Raw genomic sequence first — 14,164 nt, 5'->3', positions numbered from 1 at the left:
TATTTCATTATTTTCTGAAGGATAGGATTTATTTAACTGTGATTGCTATGATACATTTCCCCCCGCTCTCTCTAAGGTACCATTTCTTCTAATCAATACATCAAGATCTTGCGGTGAGACTGGGATAGCGCGGGATATTTGGGAAGAAATTCTGATGGAGTTTTAGAACATGAAGCGAGATTGGAAATACAAGTTCTGATTGGGAAGATGTTGCGAATCCTGCAGATGAGTAAAGACGCTAAGAGATACAAACCACGCAAGAGGTGGTCAACCAGGTGGCTCAGCGGCAGCCCTGAGTGCAGGCCGTGAGTGGTGCCTATGTGCAGGTCCGAGGGAGAGTCAGTTTGGGTGCGGAAGAGGGATACAGAGGAGTCAGCGATAGGATCTGGCTTTAAAGGGACTTGCAGCATCACGAATGAGCTGGGACATAATTACAATTAGGGTGCAAGTCAAAACGTGGCAAGTTTCATGGAGAGATAAAAATACAGTGGGAGCTCGATGGGGGAGTGATCACTTCTATGCGGAGGATAAGAGCGCCTCTATGGAGGAGAGGCATTGAGCTACGTCTTTATTATTACTTCCAGAAGCCAGTGAATTTTATAATCTTAATTTTCTAGATGCCTCAAAGCATGGAGTACACTTAGCTTCCCCAGAGCTTAACTTAAAAAGGAACAACTCCATGCACATGACCCAGGCAGGCCAGCAGCTGGCACATGCCACCCTTTCCTGGCCCTCTCTGGCAGTGCTGAGTTCAGAAAAGGTTATGCTTTCTGTTTCTTCACAAGAAAACTGGGGGGGGGGGGGGTGGTGGGAGGAAGGACAAAAAACGTCAGTGCACCATGCTGCTTCACAAACCCCCCTGTCTTTTTCATTCCTCTGCTGCTTCCCCAGCTACAGAGAAAACGCAGGGATGATTGCTAAGAACTTAGAAGGAGAAAAAACAAAAAAAAAAGGAAGAAAACCGACCAGAGCTATCTCAGAAATGAGATCATCTTTTCATGTGTGCGCTTTAATGATCTCTTTCATTTGAAGCAATTGTAAAGGCCATAATTACTGTTATTCCTAATATTCTAATGCCAAATTGTCAACCAAAGGCGCTGGGGGAATCAATGGGGCGCTGCTGTTTGATGATCTCACGTGTGATAGGACGCTGCTGATAAGACAGATTAGGACCATTGCAGAGTTTGATCAGGTAGCCAAGAAACATGTCAGCAGCTTACTGCATTCACGTGTGTGTGTGCTCCACGCCGCGTCCTTCCCCCTGGAAAATAAAAGCAATTTGCAGAAGTGCATGGGGCTTAGTCCGGTGGAGCAGCTTCACCCGGTGAACACCCCAGGCGTTCTGGAAGGCTGTGTTGCAGGAGGCGAGTATCAGAGGTTTCTCCCTGCAGCCAACGAGGCTGCGGCTCTGCCTCGCAGCTCTGGAAATGCTAAGCAGGTAATTAACAAATCACAAGGCACAGGTGCGCCAGGTGAAGTTTGGTAAACTGCTTTTGATCTAAATTGAGATGCTTTGGGGATTTAACTTCTTAGACAAAAAGGGCATAAATAAATAATCAGGATTTTAAGGTTGGAACTTGCAAGCAAGCTCGAAAATGTCTTAATGCACTTGAGGAGGTGAAGCAGGGAGACTGTTTGAGGCCAGCTGTGGATGTTGTCTGCTGTGCCGTGATGTTCACGCACCTGATTTGCTCAGAAAGGCAGCTTGGCCAATGTCACACAAGTTTGGAAGCTGCACATTTTGTGAGGAGCTCAAAATGCCTCCAGTGTTAGTTTTCGTATCATAAGAAAGAAAGGGGAAGACGAGCACGGGCCACACAAGTTTGGAAGCTGCACATTTTGTGAGGGGGCTCAAAATGCCTGCAATTTTAGTTTTCGTATCATAAGAAAAAAAGGGGAAGATGAGCATGGGCCACATGGTCAGCCCTGTTCCCTGGACAGGGCAGCGGTGGACCCAGGAGTGTGGTTCCTAAACCAGGTTCCTGTGGTTCCGAGGAGGACAGATGCTCCCGGGACACCTGCATACGATACATAGTCTCTGAGCTGTGCCACCAGCCAGCACCTATTGCTTCACTAAACCGCACGCAAAACAAGGCCTTGTGTGTGAGAGAAGAGAGACCTCAGCTCTTGGAGGTGGGAGCTTTCTCCATCATCTTTCTCTTATGTCCACCTGGCAAAAGGAACAGGTGTGCCAGGAAGTCCCTCTTTGTCCTTTCAGACCCATATGCTGACATTCCACATCCAGTCTGGGCCCTGGGAGGCTGGTCTCTACGGACGCCACCCTCCAGGGCTCTGGCCTTCAGTTGGGTTTGGGCAATGGAATCCCTGGTGTAAGATCAGAAGGAGGTAAGGGGAGAGGCTGGGCCCTTATTTCCTGGCTACTTTCCTGCCAGGCCGTGTTTGGATGGGGTCTTATTTCTCCGCCTGCGGCCCGTGGGTTTGGGTAATCACTCTTTCCCCCGTCCCTTAGGGCTGGGGTTTGTGATGGCTTCCCACTGTGTGACTCCGGGTGCCTTGGTCCCCTGCTGAATTCCAGGCCCTGCTGTGCCTCTGCAGGGTCTGTGTATGCTCTGCTCTGTGGCTCCTCTGAGCGTGCAGTCTCATCATCACTGTCATAAATTGTCGTAGAAAAGTCCTAAATCCCAGAGTTTGCAATGGTCTTCTTCACACCAGTTAGAAAACACGCCACCTGCCCGAACCTGGGAGGCGGAGCTTGCAGTGAGCTGAGATCTGGCCACTGCACTCCAGCCTGGGCGACAGAGCGAGACTCCGTCTCAAAAAAAAAAAAAAAAAAAAAAAAGAAAACACACACCACCTTTGGAAGGGATTCACCTCTTGCGATTCAGGTAAATTGGATCTGATGTAATGCAGGAGTGTACAGCGGTGGTTTCTGTTGTTTGTTTGTTTTTTTTAGATTTATTTACTTATTTATTAGATGTATTCATGAGTCCATGCAGCAGGAAGTGGAGCTGTCACAGGGTATGAAGGGGGGACAAGTGCAGCGTCGTGAACGTGTACAGAGGGAAGTTGACAGCGGGGAGAGGCTTTGCTGAGGAAGTGGCATTTGGAAGAGGAAGAATGAGGTAAGTGAGGGGAGTGAAGAGCAATAGGGGCAGTTTATGCAAAAGCTGGGGGTGCAAGGATGCTGCCGAGCTGGAGGAAGGAGGCCAGAGGGACTGATCACGGCCTTGGGGGATGGGATGTGAGGTCAGTGGGGGCTTATGAAGAAGCAGGAGAAGGGGTCTGGAATCTCTTTGGAGGGTCACAGAGAGCCGCGGGAGGGTTTCGGGTGCAGGAGTGACCCAGTCAGATGGGTGGCAGATCAGACACTCTGGCTGTCGTGTGGGAATGGGCTGCGGAGCGTGGTCCATCCTACAGGAGCTACTTACAGGTGGGAAGCGGCGATGTCTTGGATGGGGGTGGGAGAAGGGCCAAGGCATATGTGTGGGGTGTGGAAAAAGCACAGGCGCAGGGGAAAGCCCGATGGGATGTTGGTAGCAGCTTGCATTTGATTTTGGGGATGAAGTGGAAAGTGTGTCAAGGCGTGTGCCCTGGTTTTTGGTGTGTGCAGCTGGTGGTGCTGAGACAGGACCCTCAGGGAGGCTGGGGTGCAGGGGAATTGCCGCCTGGGTGTTGAGCCATCAGGACCCATGGAGGGGCTGGCAGCTGGACCTGCCGGTCTAGAAGGGAGGGCTGTTGGGACCTCAGCCTGGGTTTGGGAGGCATCGGTGTCGATTTCCTCACTGACATTTCCACTGGGCAAGAGCCAGGGACCCTTAAGGATCTCATCGTTTAGTCAGTAACGATTTTTGAACATGAAATAATTAGGCAGAAATATGACCAAACAAGCCTGCTATCACATAGGCAGTGTGGAAAACAGCTGTTAGGGGAAGCCGGGAGAGGAGGACGCTCCATGAGCCAGGGGTTCGACGGCTTCCTTCCTGGGCGTCTAAGGGACCTGGTGCCCCATCTGAGCCTGCCCGTTCTCCTTCCCTCTTCCCTAACTCTGGTGGGGCAGGGTGGAGGTGTCCGTAGAGGGCTTCCTCCTCTCTTGTCTTCTAGGCCAGGCACCAAGCCCACCCTGCATCCATTCCCAGGGAGCAGCCGTGGGCACAGGAGTGACTGCAGAAGTGAGTCAGATTGGAGCCCTGTGAGGTCTAACCCAGGTGACCAGGCATGGGCTGAGAGTCCAGGGCCAGAGAAGGAAGGGGCATAAGTGAGGGGCAAGCAAGTGGGCGCTTAGCACCCTGACATGCAGGTGGCTTGGCACCCCAACATGCAGGTGCTCAGCACCCCAAGATGCAGGTGCTCAGCACCCCAAGATGCAGATGGCTCAGCACCCCGACACGTAGGTCGCTCAGCATGCCGACATGCAGGTGGCTCGGCACCCCAACACGCAGGTGCCTCGGCACGCCAACATGCAGATTGGAATGAGAAACCCACTCCTGTTAGGGGAAACCTGGAGAAGCCAGTGAAGGACACTGTGACTAGCGAACAGCTTCTCACATGCTTTCTTCACCCGGCAGCTGGGTGGCCCCGGGAAGCTCAGACGGAGGAAGTGGATGGAGCTAAGTGGCCCCAGGAGGCTGGAGGCAGGAGCAGATGCGGGAGGCACTGCTTCTCCTCTCTCTGGGACTCAATTATCTGCACAGGGTGTTTCCTTCTTGTTAAAAGTGCCACTGTCCACCAGTCAGTGACTCCTCAAGAAATCTCTGAAAGTGTCACTGCAAAGAGGCAACTTCCGCAGGGACCAACGGATGTGACTGGGGAGATGTGGCCACAGAGCAAGTGTGAATAGAATCTCTACAGTGGGCACTCACACAGACTTCATCTTTCCAGAGGTCGCCCGATAGTCATTCCTGACCAATATCTCAGCAGTGGCTCCTCTGAACTGTACACTTCTGTGCCTTATCCGTCTCCGCTCAGTGTGGTCAAGAAGGCACCACTTTATTTTTTAATTTTTCATTTGTTTTTGAGACAGGGTCCCACTCTGTCACCCAGGCTGGAGTGCAGTGGCATGATCTCGGCTCACTGCAGCCTCTGCCTCCCAGGCTCAAGCGGTCCTCCCACCTCAGCCTCTCAAGTTGCTGGGACTACAGGTGTGCACCACTGCGCTTGGCTGATTTTTGTATTTGTTTGTTTGTTTTTTTTAGTGGGAATTTGCCATGTTACCCAGGCTGGTCACGAACTCCTGTGCTCAAGCGATCTGCCTGCCTCAGCCTCCCAAAGTGCTGGGATTGCAGGCATGAGCCACCGTGCCCAGCCACAAAGTCACAGCTTTATAGGCCACCACTTAAATGCACCTGGCAGCTTAATGTGTGAGAGAACTTTCCTGCAGCTCCTTTAAGTTTAACAATCCTTTGGCAAAATGAATAATACAAGCATGTTTCTTCTTCATATGCTTTGTTTTAGGAACATTAAAAAATACAGTTATTAAAAGCAGAAAGCAGTTATATTTGTATGTTTTGTAACAAATACTGTGGCCTGATAGAATGAGCTTCTGACAAAGGCTTGTACTTTCCAAGTGGGCCAAGTTCCAAAGTTGTCCGCAGAGTTGTCTCACGGGCTCATCCAGCCCATCATTCAAATATGTAAAGGCGCTACTAAGGGCCAAGTTACTCACTGTACATCTTTAAGGATGAGTTTAACTTATTTATCTATTTATTTTCAATCTCAGAATACTTTATATTGACTCCTAAAAGTATAGTGTATGTTTGTTTTGGGAATTTCATTACAATCCGTAAATTTATGTATCTCAAATGTACAGGGACTCATTGAATCAGACAGTGCTAATCTTCCTAAAACAGTGTCAAAAACAAGGGAATCAATCATGAACACGCTAAGCATGAGGATCTACTGTCACAAGACATGGCTGAGTTTATTTTTTCTTCCTTCTTACTACACTCATAGAACAGAGTTCTTTTGTTTGGTTATGACCTGGGCAAATTTGCTGTATGATAAAAAAAAAAAAAAAAGTCACGTATGCATTTGATTCTCATCCAGATGCCCTTAGGATAAGAGGTTCATTTTCATCTTCTGTTTTCCAAATGAAGCTTTAAATCTAATTAGATCTTGAAAGAAAATAACTGCAATAGGGTTTCTGTAAGTAAAGGGCCCTCATTTAAATAATGTTTTTATTTGTTTATGTGATTTACAGTAAGTGATGAAACTCTTTGTGTCCAGCACGCCGCTCACTGCAGGGATCCTTTGCACAGAGCACTTTGAGTTAGTTACAAACCATTCTAGACACAGAAACATTTCATTGTTAGAACATTTCATAGTGTAACAGCATCTCTCAGTGCCTGGCATGGGCCTTCTCCATATCGAAGGCCCAGTAAATATTGGTAGAGTAAATGAATTCACACCCATCCATTGCCCGGATGATAATTGAGTGGCTCTTCTATTAAGGGTTAGCGTTTTCATGTTAATTTAAAGTGGGGGAGTTTGAAGGGAGAAACGCTAATTTCAGACTCTAAAATGAAGACAAGTCTCCTATAGAACGAGGTCCCAGAGACTCTAAGACATCTGTGTTGATAGGCATAGGGCTGCAGGAATTGAGAAGTGGTTGATGAGGGAGCATCTATCTGTTTCAGAACTGCTGTTTGCAGGTTGTATTTGTTTGTTTGTTCCACAGCTGTTTTTGAAGGATCTTTCTACTCTTAATGGAATCAGGTACTTCACTCAGAGGCCCAAAGGTGTACCTTAGGCTGGGTTTATGGCTCAATCCAGCATCCTAAAAGAAAATGTTTGCCTAAGCATTTTTTTTCATAAAAATATATACACTCATCATCATAAATTCAGATTTCCATGGTATTTGCTTTGTGATAGAACCCCAGTGTTAGGACAGTCTTACCAGGGACAGGACTAACGTGGAAACAGCTGACTCCGCTGGCCCTGGCTGAACCGCGACGTGGATGGAGTGGCCTGTGAAGTGCTCTCAGTTCCTGGTTCAAGGTTAGGGAGATGGTGAAAAAGGCTGAGCACCTGTCAGTGCATTAAAACCATCAACCATCACCGAACAGCTTTGGAATGAAGGCTTCCTACTCCTTAGAAATTCTGCCCTGGCTTCATTTCCTTTTAATTTTTTCCCCTACTTGGTGAACCCAAAGACACTTGCCCAGTGGACTCCCGCTCTGAGGGGATTTGTAAATATTTGACAGAGTCGAATTGAAGATCAAAAATAAAACCTGGCGCCGCTCTCCGATTTTCTCTGTGCTCCTTGCCTTCGGGGGATAGCATGATAATTAGGACAAAGGGATATTTGAGATTATGCCTTAAATAAACTGGGGCAGAACTTCTTTAAGCTTCACCAACTATTTTTATCTCTGAGGCAGAAGACACCAATTTCAATGCTCAGCGTAACTTGACTTTGACACCATGTAAGAAAAATAAAGATGGGAGATGCTCAGCTCTGGGGGATTCCAGGCCCAGTCAGAGGAAAGGACTTAAGGGTTGCCCCCAGCTCTGGGACACGAAACAGGAGCTGGGAGAACAAGGCAGGCTGTGTTCTGATCTTGGCTTGGGCCACCCAAACTCAAGATTTTCTTACACTATCTGCTCAAAATTGAATGATTGGGATGAATGCAGTGGAAAGAACTGGCTGGGAATTAAAAAGCCCAGGCTTACAACTTCGGATCTGCTAGAATTTGCCAGCAACCTGTAGGAAAGCTCTCTCTCTTTCAGGCCTCAGTCTCGACAGTTCCTTCGCCTGTGAGAGCAGGTGGTGGTGACGTCTGACTCACTGCAGGGTCGATGGGAGAAGGGCTGTGATTTTACTGTCTGTGGGTTCTGAGGGTCTTGCTTGCACAACCAAACTTTCCTAGTGTGAAGGGGACGATGGTCTAGACAGGCAGGGTTTTCTGGGGATTCCTCTGCCGCCATGGATTATTGATCAGCTAACTAATAATAACCTGGTGATTTGAGCCCTTTTGTAGAGGTAGGTGAGAGGGATGGGTCTGGATTAAAGGACAATTTGGGATCAGCCCGCAGGACAGAACTCTGAAGAGCTCAGGGACAAGCTGGCATGCTGGCCACATTATCAATTAATTAATTATTAATAACATAATACAATTATATTATCAATATATAAATTTATGTATTTATTAAAAATAATGTAATGATTAATAATAAAATTAATGTATCAATAACTATAATACAATTAATTATTAGTTAATATAATCCCTAACACATACATTAATAGTTATGTATTATATTAACTAATAATTGTATTATACTTATTTATTAATATACCATCAATTCTCACTTTCACATTCCTGACAAAGAATGTCAGGAATATTATTAATTATATTATATTTTAATTACTTATTTATTAATATACCATCAATTGCTCACTTTCACATTCCTGACAAAAAATGTCAGGAATATTATTATTAATTATATTATTAATTACTTATTTATTAATATACCATCAATTCTCACTTTCGGATTCCTGACAAAGAATGGGTCTAGTCCACGAACTCCCTTTGGGTACCTTGCTCTGCCATGCTCGAATGACTGACTCTGCGTTTCTTTGTGTGCACGTGAGCTGTCACTTCTCTGCCACGTTGTGAGCCGCGTAAGTGAGTTAAAGGAATTGCTGCTCCTTAGTGGGGAGAATGGGTGGTTGTGAGGCTGTGGGGTGGGGGCTGGGCCTCTGGGAGCAAAGGCGCCGAAGTCACACCAGCCAATCTCGATGGAGGCTTTCCTGTCATGGTGATGTGTCCGGCGCTGTGTGGGTATTTTGGGACACACAAAATGTTGAGATTCAATTGGTAAGGACCTGGTCTCACTCTCAAGACACTGGGGAGAGAAGGTAAAACGTGATGTCAAGGAGGGCTTGGGGAAGTACTACCCAGAAAGTCGTCACAAGGTGGGGGCTGCCATTTCTCTCAGTGTGACGCAGAAACATGGCACTGCCTCTTCTGTTGCCCTCAGGGATGCCTCACCTTCTACACCAGCCTCGAACGTTTCACCTGCCTGCCTCCTCCACACAGCCTCTCCTCTGTGCAGCCTCATAAGATGACCTTGCCTCCCTCCAGAGTGAACAGACATCAGGCAGTGGCACCTGACCCCTCCCTGGCATCCTCCTGACCTGTCCTCCTTCCCTCCTACCAGGGGTAGCTTGGCCACCTGCCTTGGCAGTGACCTTCCCTTATGGACGCCTCTGCAAAATTTCTCTCTTTTTTGACACTTTTTACTAGACCAGAAGAGTTCAATCTCAAAATGCCTCTCCCTGACCCCTGGTTTTCCATCACCCCAAACTCCATTTCTTTCCTCCCAGTTACACCAAATTTCTGAAGTAGCCTATCCATGCTGGCCATCCCTTGCTCCTACACACTCCTCAGTCCCCCGTCATGGGTCTTCTGCCCCTAAGTCCCTGGACTGGCCTCCCAGTCCGAAGGTGTTTCTTGTCCTCACCAATCTTGTGGCTCCTGCCTCTTTCTGAGGCACTGAGATCCACCTGCCCCACCTCCTAGAGCTCCATCATGGGAGCTTCTTTTTTTTCCAGCAACTTCCTAGATGCAGATGGTCCTCATTCTTGCTATTTCCTACATGCAGGTGGTCCTCAGGCTTCTCCAGGCTCTGGCCTTCTCTCGGCATTGGCTTTTCCAGGCCGTATGTTCCGTACTGGTGCCTCCTGCGTCCTCATCTCATGCTCGGTCCCTCTTTTCGGCCTCAGGCCCACCTGTCTTCTGGAGAGAAATTGCATTTTGCACGTCCCACAAATATCTCAAACATGTCCCCAAATGAACTCATCCATTCTGAAGCTTCCTGGCTTAATGAATGGTGCAACTGTCTCCCCAGCAGCCTAGAAAGAAATGTGGGAGCCTCAGTCCATGACCTTGCCCAAACTCCCCGCTGACCATGGTCTGAGCTCCAGATGTTTCTGTCCAAGGCTGTCACCCCAGCAGCCTAGAAAGAAACATGGGATCCTCTGTCCATGACCATGACCATGCCCAAAGCTCCCTGCTGTCCCTGGTCTGAGCTCCGGATGTCTCTGTCCAAGATTGCTTACTCCCAGCTGGTCTCCCTGTGTTCACCATGTTCACCTTTAACCCATTGTCCACACCGAAGATCCAACCATAAACCTGATCTAATCCTGTTTAGACTCTTGGTAGTTTCCCACTGTCCTTGGTGAAATCCTGAGTCCTGAATGCAGGGCCCAGACCCCTCTTGGTCTGGTTCCTGTTTATGTTTCTATCCATCTGGTCCTTCCTCTCCTCCCAGACCTCAGTTGCCTCCTCCACACTCTTCATATTCTAATCATACAAATACTTTGTTTTTGGCTTTCTGATTCCTCGAGGTGTTCTCTGTGTTGTTCCTTCTTCCTCCTCACTTTCTCTGGCTATTTTCTGCCCAGCCCTTCAGATCTTGGCTGGTACAACTCTCCCTCAGTAACCTCCTTTCCCATCCTAGCCAAGGCGGGGCTCCACGTTCACACTTCTGTAGCACCCTCACTTTCTATAGCATAGACCCTGTGACACTGTGTTGAAGCTGATTTTACGTTATCTATAGCCCTCCTAGTCTACAGCTTTGAGAAGGTTTGGATCCTCAGGGCTTGGCCAGAGTATAAGCTTTAGTAAACTCTCAATGAATGCTAGTTGAATGAGCAAATACATGTATACAGCGGTACTGGAGTTCCAAGCCTTGTACATATGCACACACTCAGATATATACACAGATACTCCTGGACTTATGACAGTGCCGTACCCCAACAAACCCATTCTAAAAATATCTTGTCAAAATGCATCTAATACTCCAATAAACTCATCTTAAATTCAAAAAAATTTAAGTAGAACCATAGATCTAGATGCTGCTTGACTTACGATGGGGTTATATCCCAACAAAGCCATTGTAAAGTTGAAAAATCATAAGGTGGGTATGGCCCGTGTGTGTATATGTGTGTGTGTGTGTATACACATGGATTGTAGATACATATTTAACATATATATGTATATATATGTGTATACAAATGTATACGCATGGGATAATTTTACTTTATAGCCCTGCTAGTCTATAGTTTTGAGAAGGTTTGGATCCTCAGGGCTTGGCCAGAGTATGAGCCATAGTAAACTCTCAATGAATGCTGGTTGAATGAGCAAGTAAGTGTATTCAGAGGTACTGGAGTTCCAAGCTTTGTATATATGCACACACTCAGATATACACACAGATACTCCTGGACTCTACTTACACATGTATGTATATATGTATATATGTGTATATACATATATATGTTAAATATGTATATATGGTCCATATGTATATACACACATATATATGTGTATACATATTTAAACCACATTATTGAGATATGATTGACATGTCAAAAGCTGCACATACTGAACGTATACAACTTGATGAGTTTGGGGCTATGTAGACGCCTGTGAAACCATCACCACCATCAAGGTCATAAACATTCAATGCTTTTAAGAGCAGGGCTTCCCAGAATTAGGAATTTCATAGACCATTAAAATTGCAGAAAAAATGTAAACTACATTCAGGTCACCAACTTTACATTTTCTAAGTGAAGACATTGATTAAAATAATATTTGTTTTTTTTTCTCACCACAATCTCACAAAAGATATAAAACTAAAATGGGGCTGGGCATGGTGGTTCATGCCTGTAATCCCAGCACTTTGGGAGGCCGAGGTGGGCAGATCATGAGGTCAGGAGATCGAGACCATCCTGGCTAACACGGTGAAACCCCGTCTCTACTAAAAATACAAAAAAAAAAAAAAAAAAAAAAAAAAAAAAATTAGCTGGGTGTGGTGGCAGGCGCCTGTAGTTCCAGCTACTTGGGAGGCTGAGGCAGGAGAATGGTATGAACCTGGGATGCGGAGCTTGCAGTGAGCTGAGATAGCACCACTGCACTGCAACCTGGGCAACAGAGTGAGACTCCGTCCAAAAAAAAAAAAAAAATCAAACAACACCAAAATGGTAGGAGGACATTATATTAGAATAAAAAAAATTACCTTAAGTAAAAACTCTCAGATTGTCATTAATCATAATATTTTTCCTCTTTTCCAAAGCTACTGAAAATCTCCTTGCAGACTGGTACCAGCCTACAGATGTACCATTAGGAAGCTGTTCTCTTCAAGAGCAGGCTTGGAAGCTAGAGAGGACTGAGATTGCAGCTGTGGTCTGAAGGACTGTGTGTGATTGGGGGAGCCAGAGAGACCTGGATCTATCAGTCAGGGTTTTCTAGAGAAGCAGAACCAATAAGAAGGAAAGAACAAGAGTTACGATGAGGAGTTAGCTCACATGTTTATGGAGGCTGATAAGTCCCAAGATCTGCAGGGTGAGTCGGGGAGCTGGGGGTCCGGGAGAGCCGATGGCGCAGTGCAGCGAGGTGCTACGGACCCTGGCAGACCGGTATGGATGATATTCTTTGCCAACTGCCTTTGGACAACCTCAGATTTCACCATGGTCAGCAAAGAGAGTTACCTCTGACTTCAGTTTGGAATTTTTTTTTTCCCCCCACAGGGAATTCTTTGCAGAGTTCCAAACTGCTGTTGATTACTTTGTCAATAAAATTTATTGAGTGCCTTCCCATGTGCCAAGAACCATGCTCACTACTTTCCTCGACTGTCTCATGCAGTTGGCCCACAGCTGGGCGAGGTGATCCCAGGTCCCCCGTGAGGCCATGCAGCGAGCACTGGCTGGAGTCAGGGTTGGAACCCAAAGTCTGTCTGCACCATTAGCTACTACACTCCCTTTGAGGGACCTGAACGTGCTCCTCCTGTTCCATGTGACCTGCAGGTGCTTCAAAACAGCCATCGTGTCCTCTCCAAACCCTCTCTTCTCTGTCCTCATTTTTGATAGTTCCTTAAGTGGCAGTTTCTATCACTGCATCCTTGTCATCACCCTCTTCTGGATGAATTGTAGCATATTAGTCCGTTCTTACATTGCTATAAAGAAATACCCGAGACTAGGTAATTTACAAAAAAAAAAAAAAAAAAAAAAAAAGGCTTAATTGGCTTATGGTTCTGCAGGCTGTACAGGAAGCATGATGCTGGCATCTGCTCAGCTTCTGGGGAGGCCTCAGGAAACTTACACTCGTGGTGGAAGGCAGAGGGGAGGCAAGAACCTCTTCCATGGCCAGAGCAGGAGGAAGAGAGACGGGGGGAGGTACTGCACACTTAAACAGTCATGAGAACTCGACCACAAGAACAGTACTGGGGGATAGTGCTGAATCATTAGAACGCACCCCCATGATCCAATCGTCTCCCACCAGATCCCACCTCCAGCATTTGGGATTGCAATTCAACATGAGATCATGAGATTTGGGTGAGGACACAGATCCAAACCATGTCATCTAGCTTGCCAACACTTTTAATATATGGCATCCAGAGTTGGGCAGAATATTCCAAAATAGTCTGAGTAGTGTGAGGTTACCAGAATGGTTCTTTAAGATTTATACGTGTGGAGAAGATATCAGAGGGATGACATAGAGTTATTTATCTGACACGGGGAAACGTGGGCAAAGAAAGTTGATTGTGTTCATTAATTGCCTTCTCTCCCTGTGAATGATCTCTGATAAAGAATGAAGATATTCAAATATAAAGCGACTGCAGATAGAATTTTAAGAACAAATAAAGGGAAGTTAATGACAGTGCTTTTATCCTTTGATTTACACATTAGCTATAATTAATGCTTAGAAAATATTCTCTGTGGTTGCTGTCCTGAAGTACTGATTTGGGTAACTATGGCCTCGTATGTGCAGGAGTTGATCACAAGTGCTTTAGAAATGGGCTGCAGCTTTGTGATTTCTCCGTTGTGGTACAATAGCGCTATCACAGTCCTCTCCTTTATCCTCTTATTTTCAGAATCTTTGTTGTCTACACAACACTACTATATATGAAATATGCCTGAGGCTTAAAAGTACTATGTAATATGAACTGCAAAATTATTTAGGGTTAACAAAGCAAAATTTTATTAAAGTGGTGAGGAACAACTAGTGTGGGTCAGGGTGAGCAGGCATTCCCAAAGGCAGTGGAATATGGAGGTTACCAAGTGCTCTGCTCACTGAATATGATTTTTAAGCATCCAGCTTCCTATAATGTCTATAATTGTCCACAATTAAGGGTCAAAGCCATTTAGGTTTAGCCTTTGCTTCCAGAAGAGTTCTATAACATCCAGGAGTGCTGCCTGGTCTATTACCCC

At 46.3% G+C, this 14,164-nt stretch overlaps 1 long non-coding RNA gene across 1 annotated transcript; it reads left to right on the top strand.

The window, feature by feature from the left end:
• Positions 1–2,935: 2,935 nt before the first annotated feature.
• On the top strand, positions 2,936–12,556 carry LOC135970285 (uncharacterized). Its single transcript, XR_012433136.1, has 2 exons — positions 2,936–3,083; positions 12,031–12,556. It is a non-coding gene; the product is annotated as an uncharacterized lncRNA (long non-coding RNA).
• Positions 12,557–14,164: the final 1,608 nt, after the last annotated feature.

Source organism: Macaca fascicularis, chromosome 3 (genome assembly GCF_037993035.2).
Source record: "Macaca fascicularis isolate 582-1 chromosome 3, T2T-MFA8v1.1".
In the NCBI taxonomy this organism is placed as follows: Eukaryota; Metazoa; Chordata; class Mammalia; order Primates; family Cercopithecidae; genus Macaca; species Macaca fascicularis.
The sequence above is the reverse complement of the archived record's forward strand: the minus strand, read 5'-3'. Positions and strand labels throughout refer to the sequence as shown.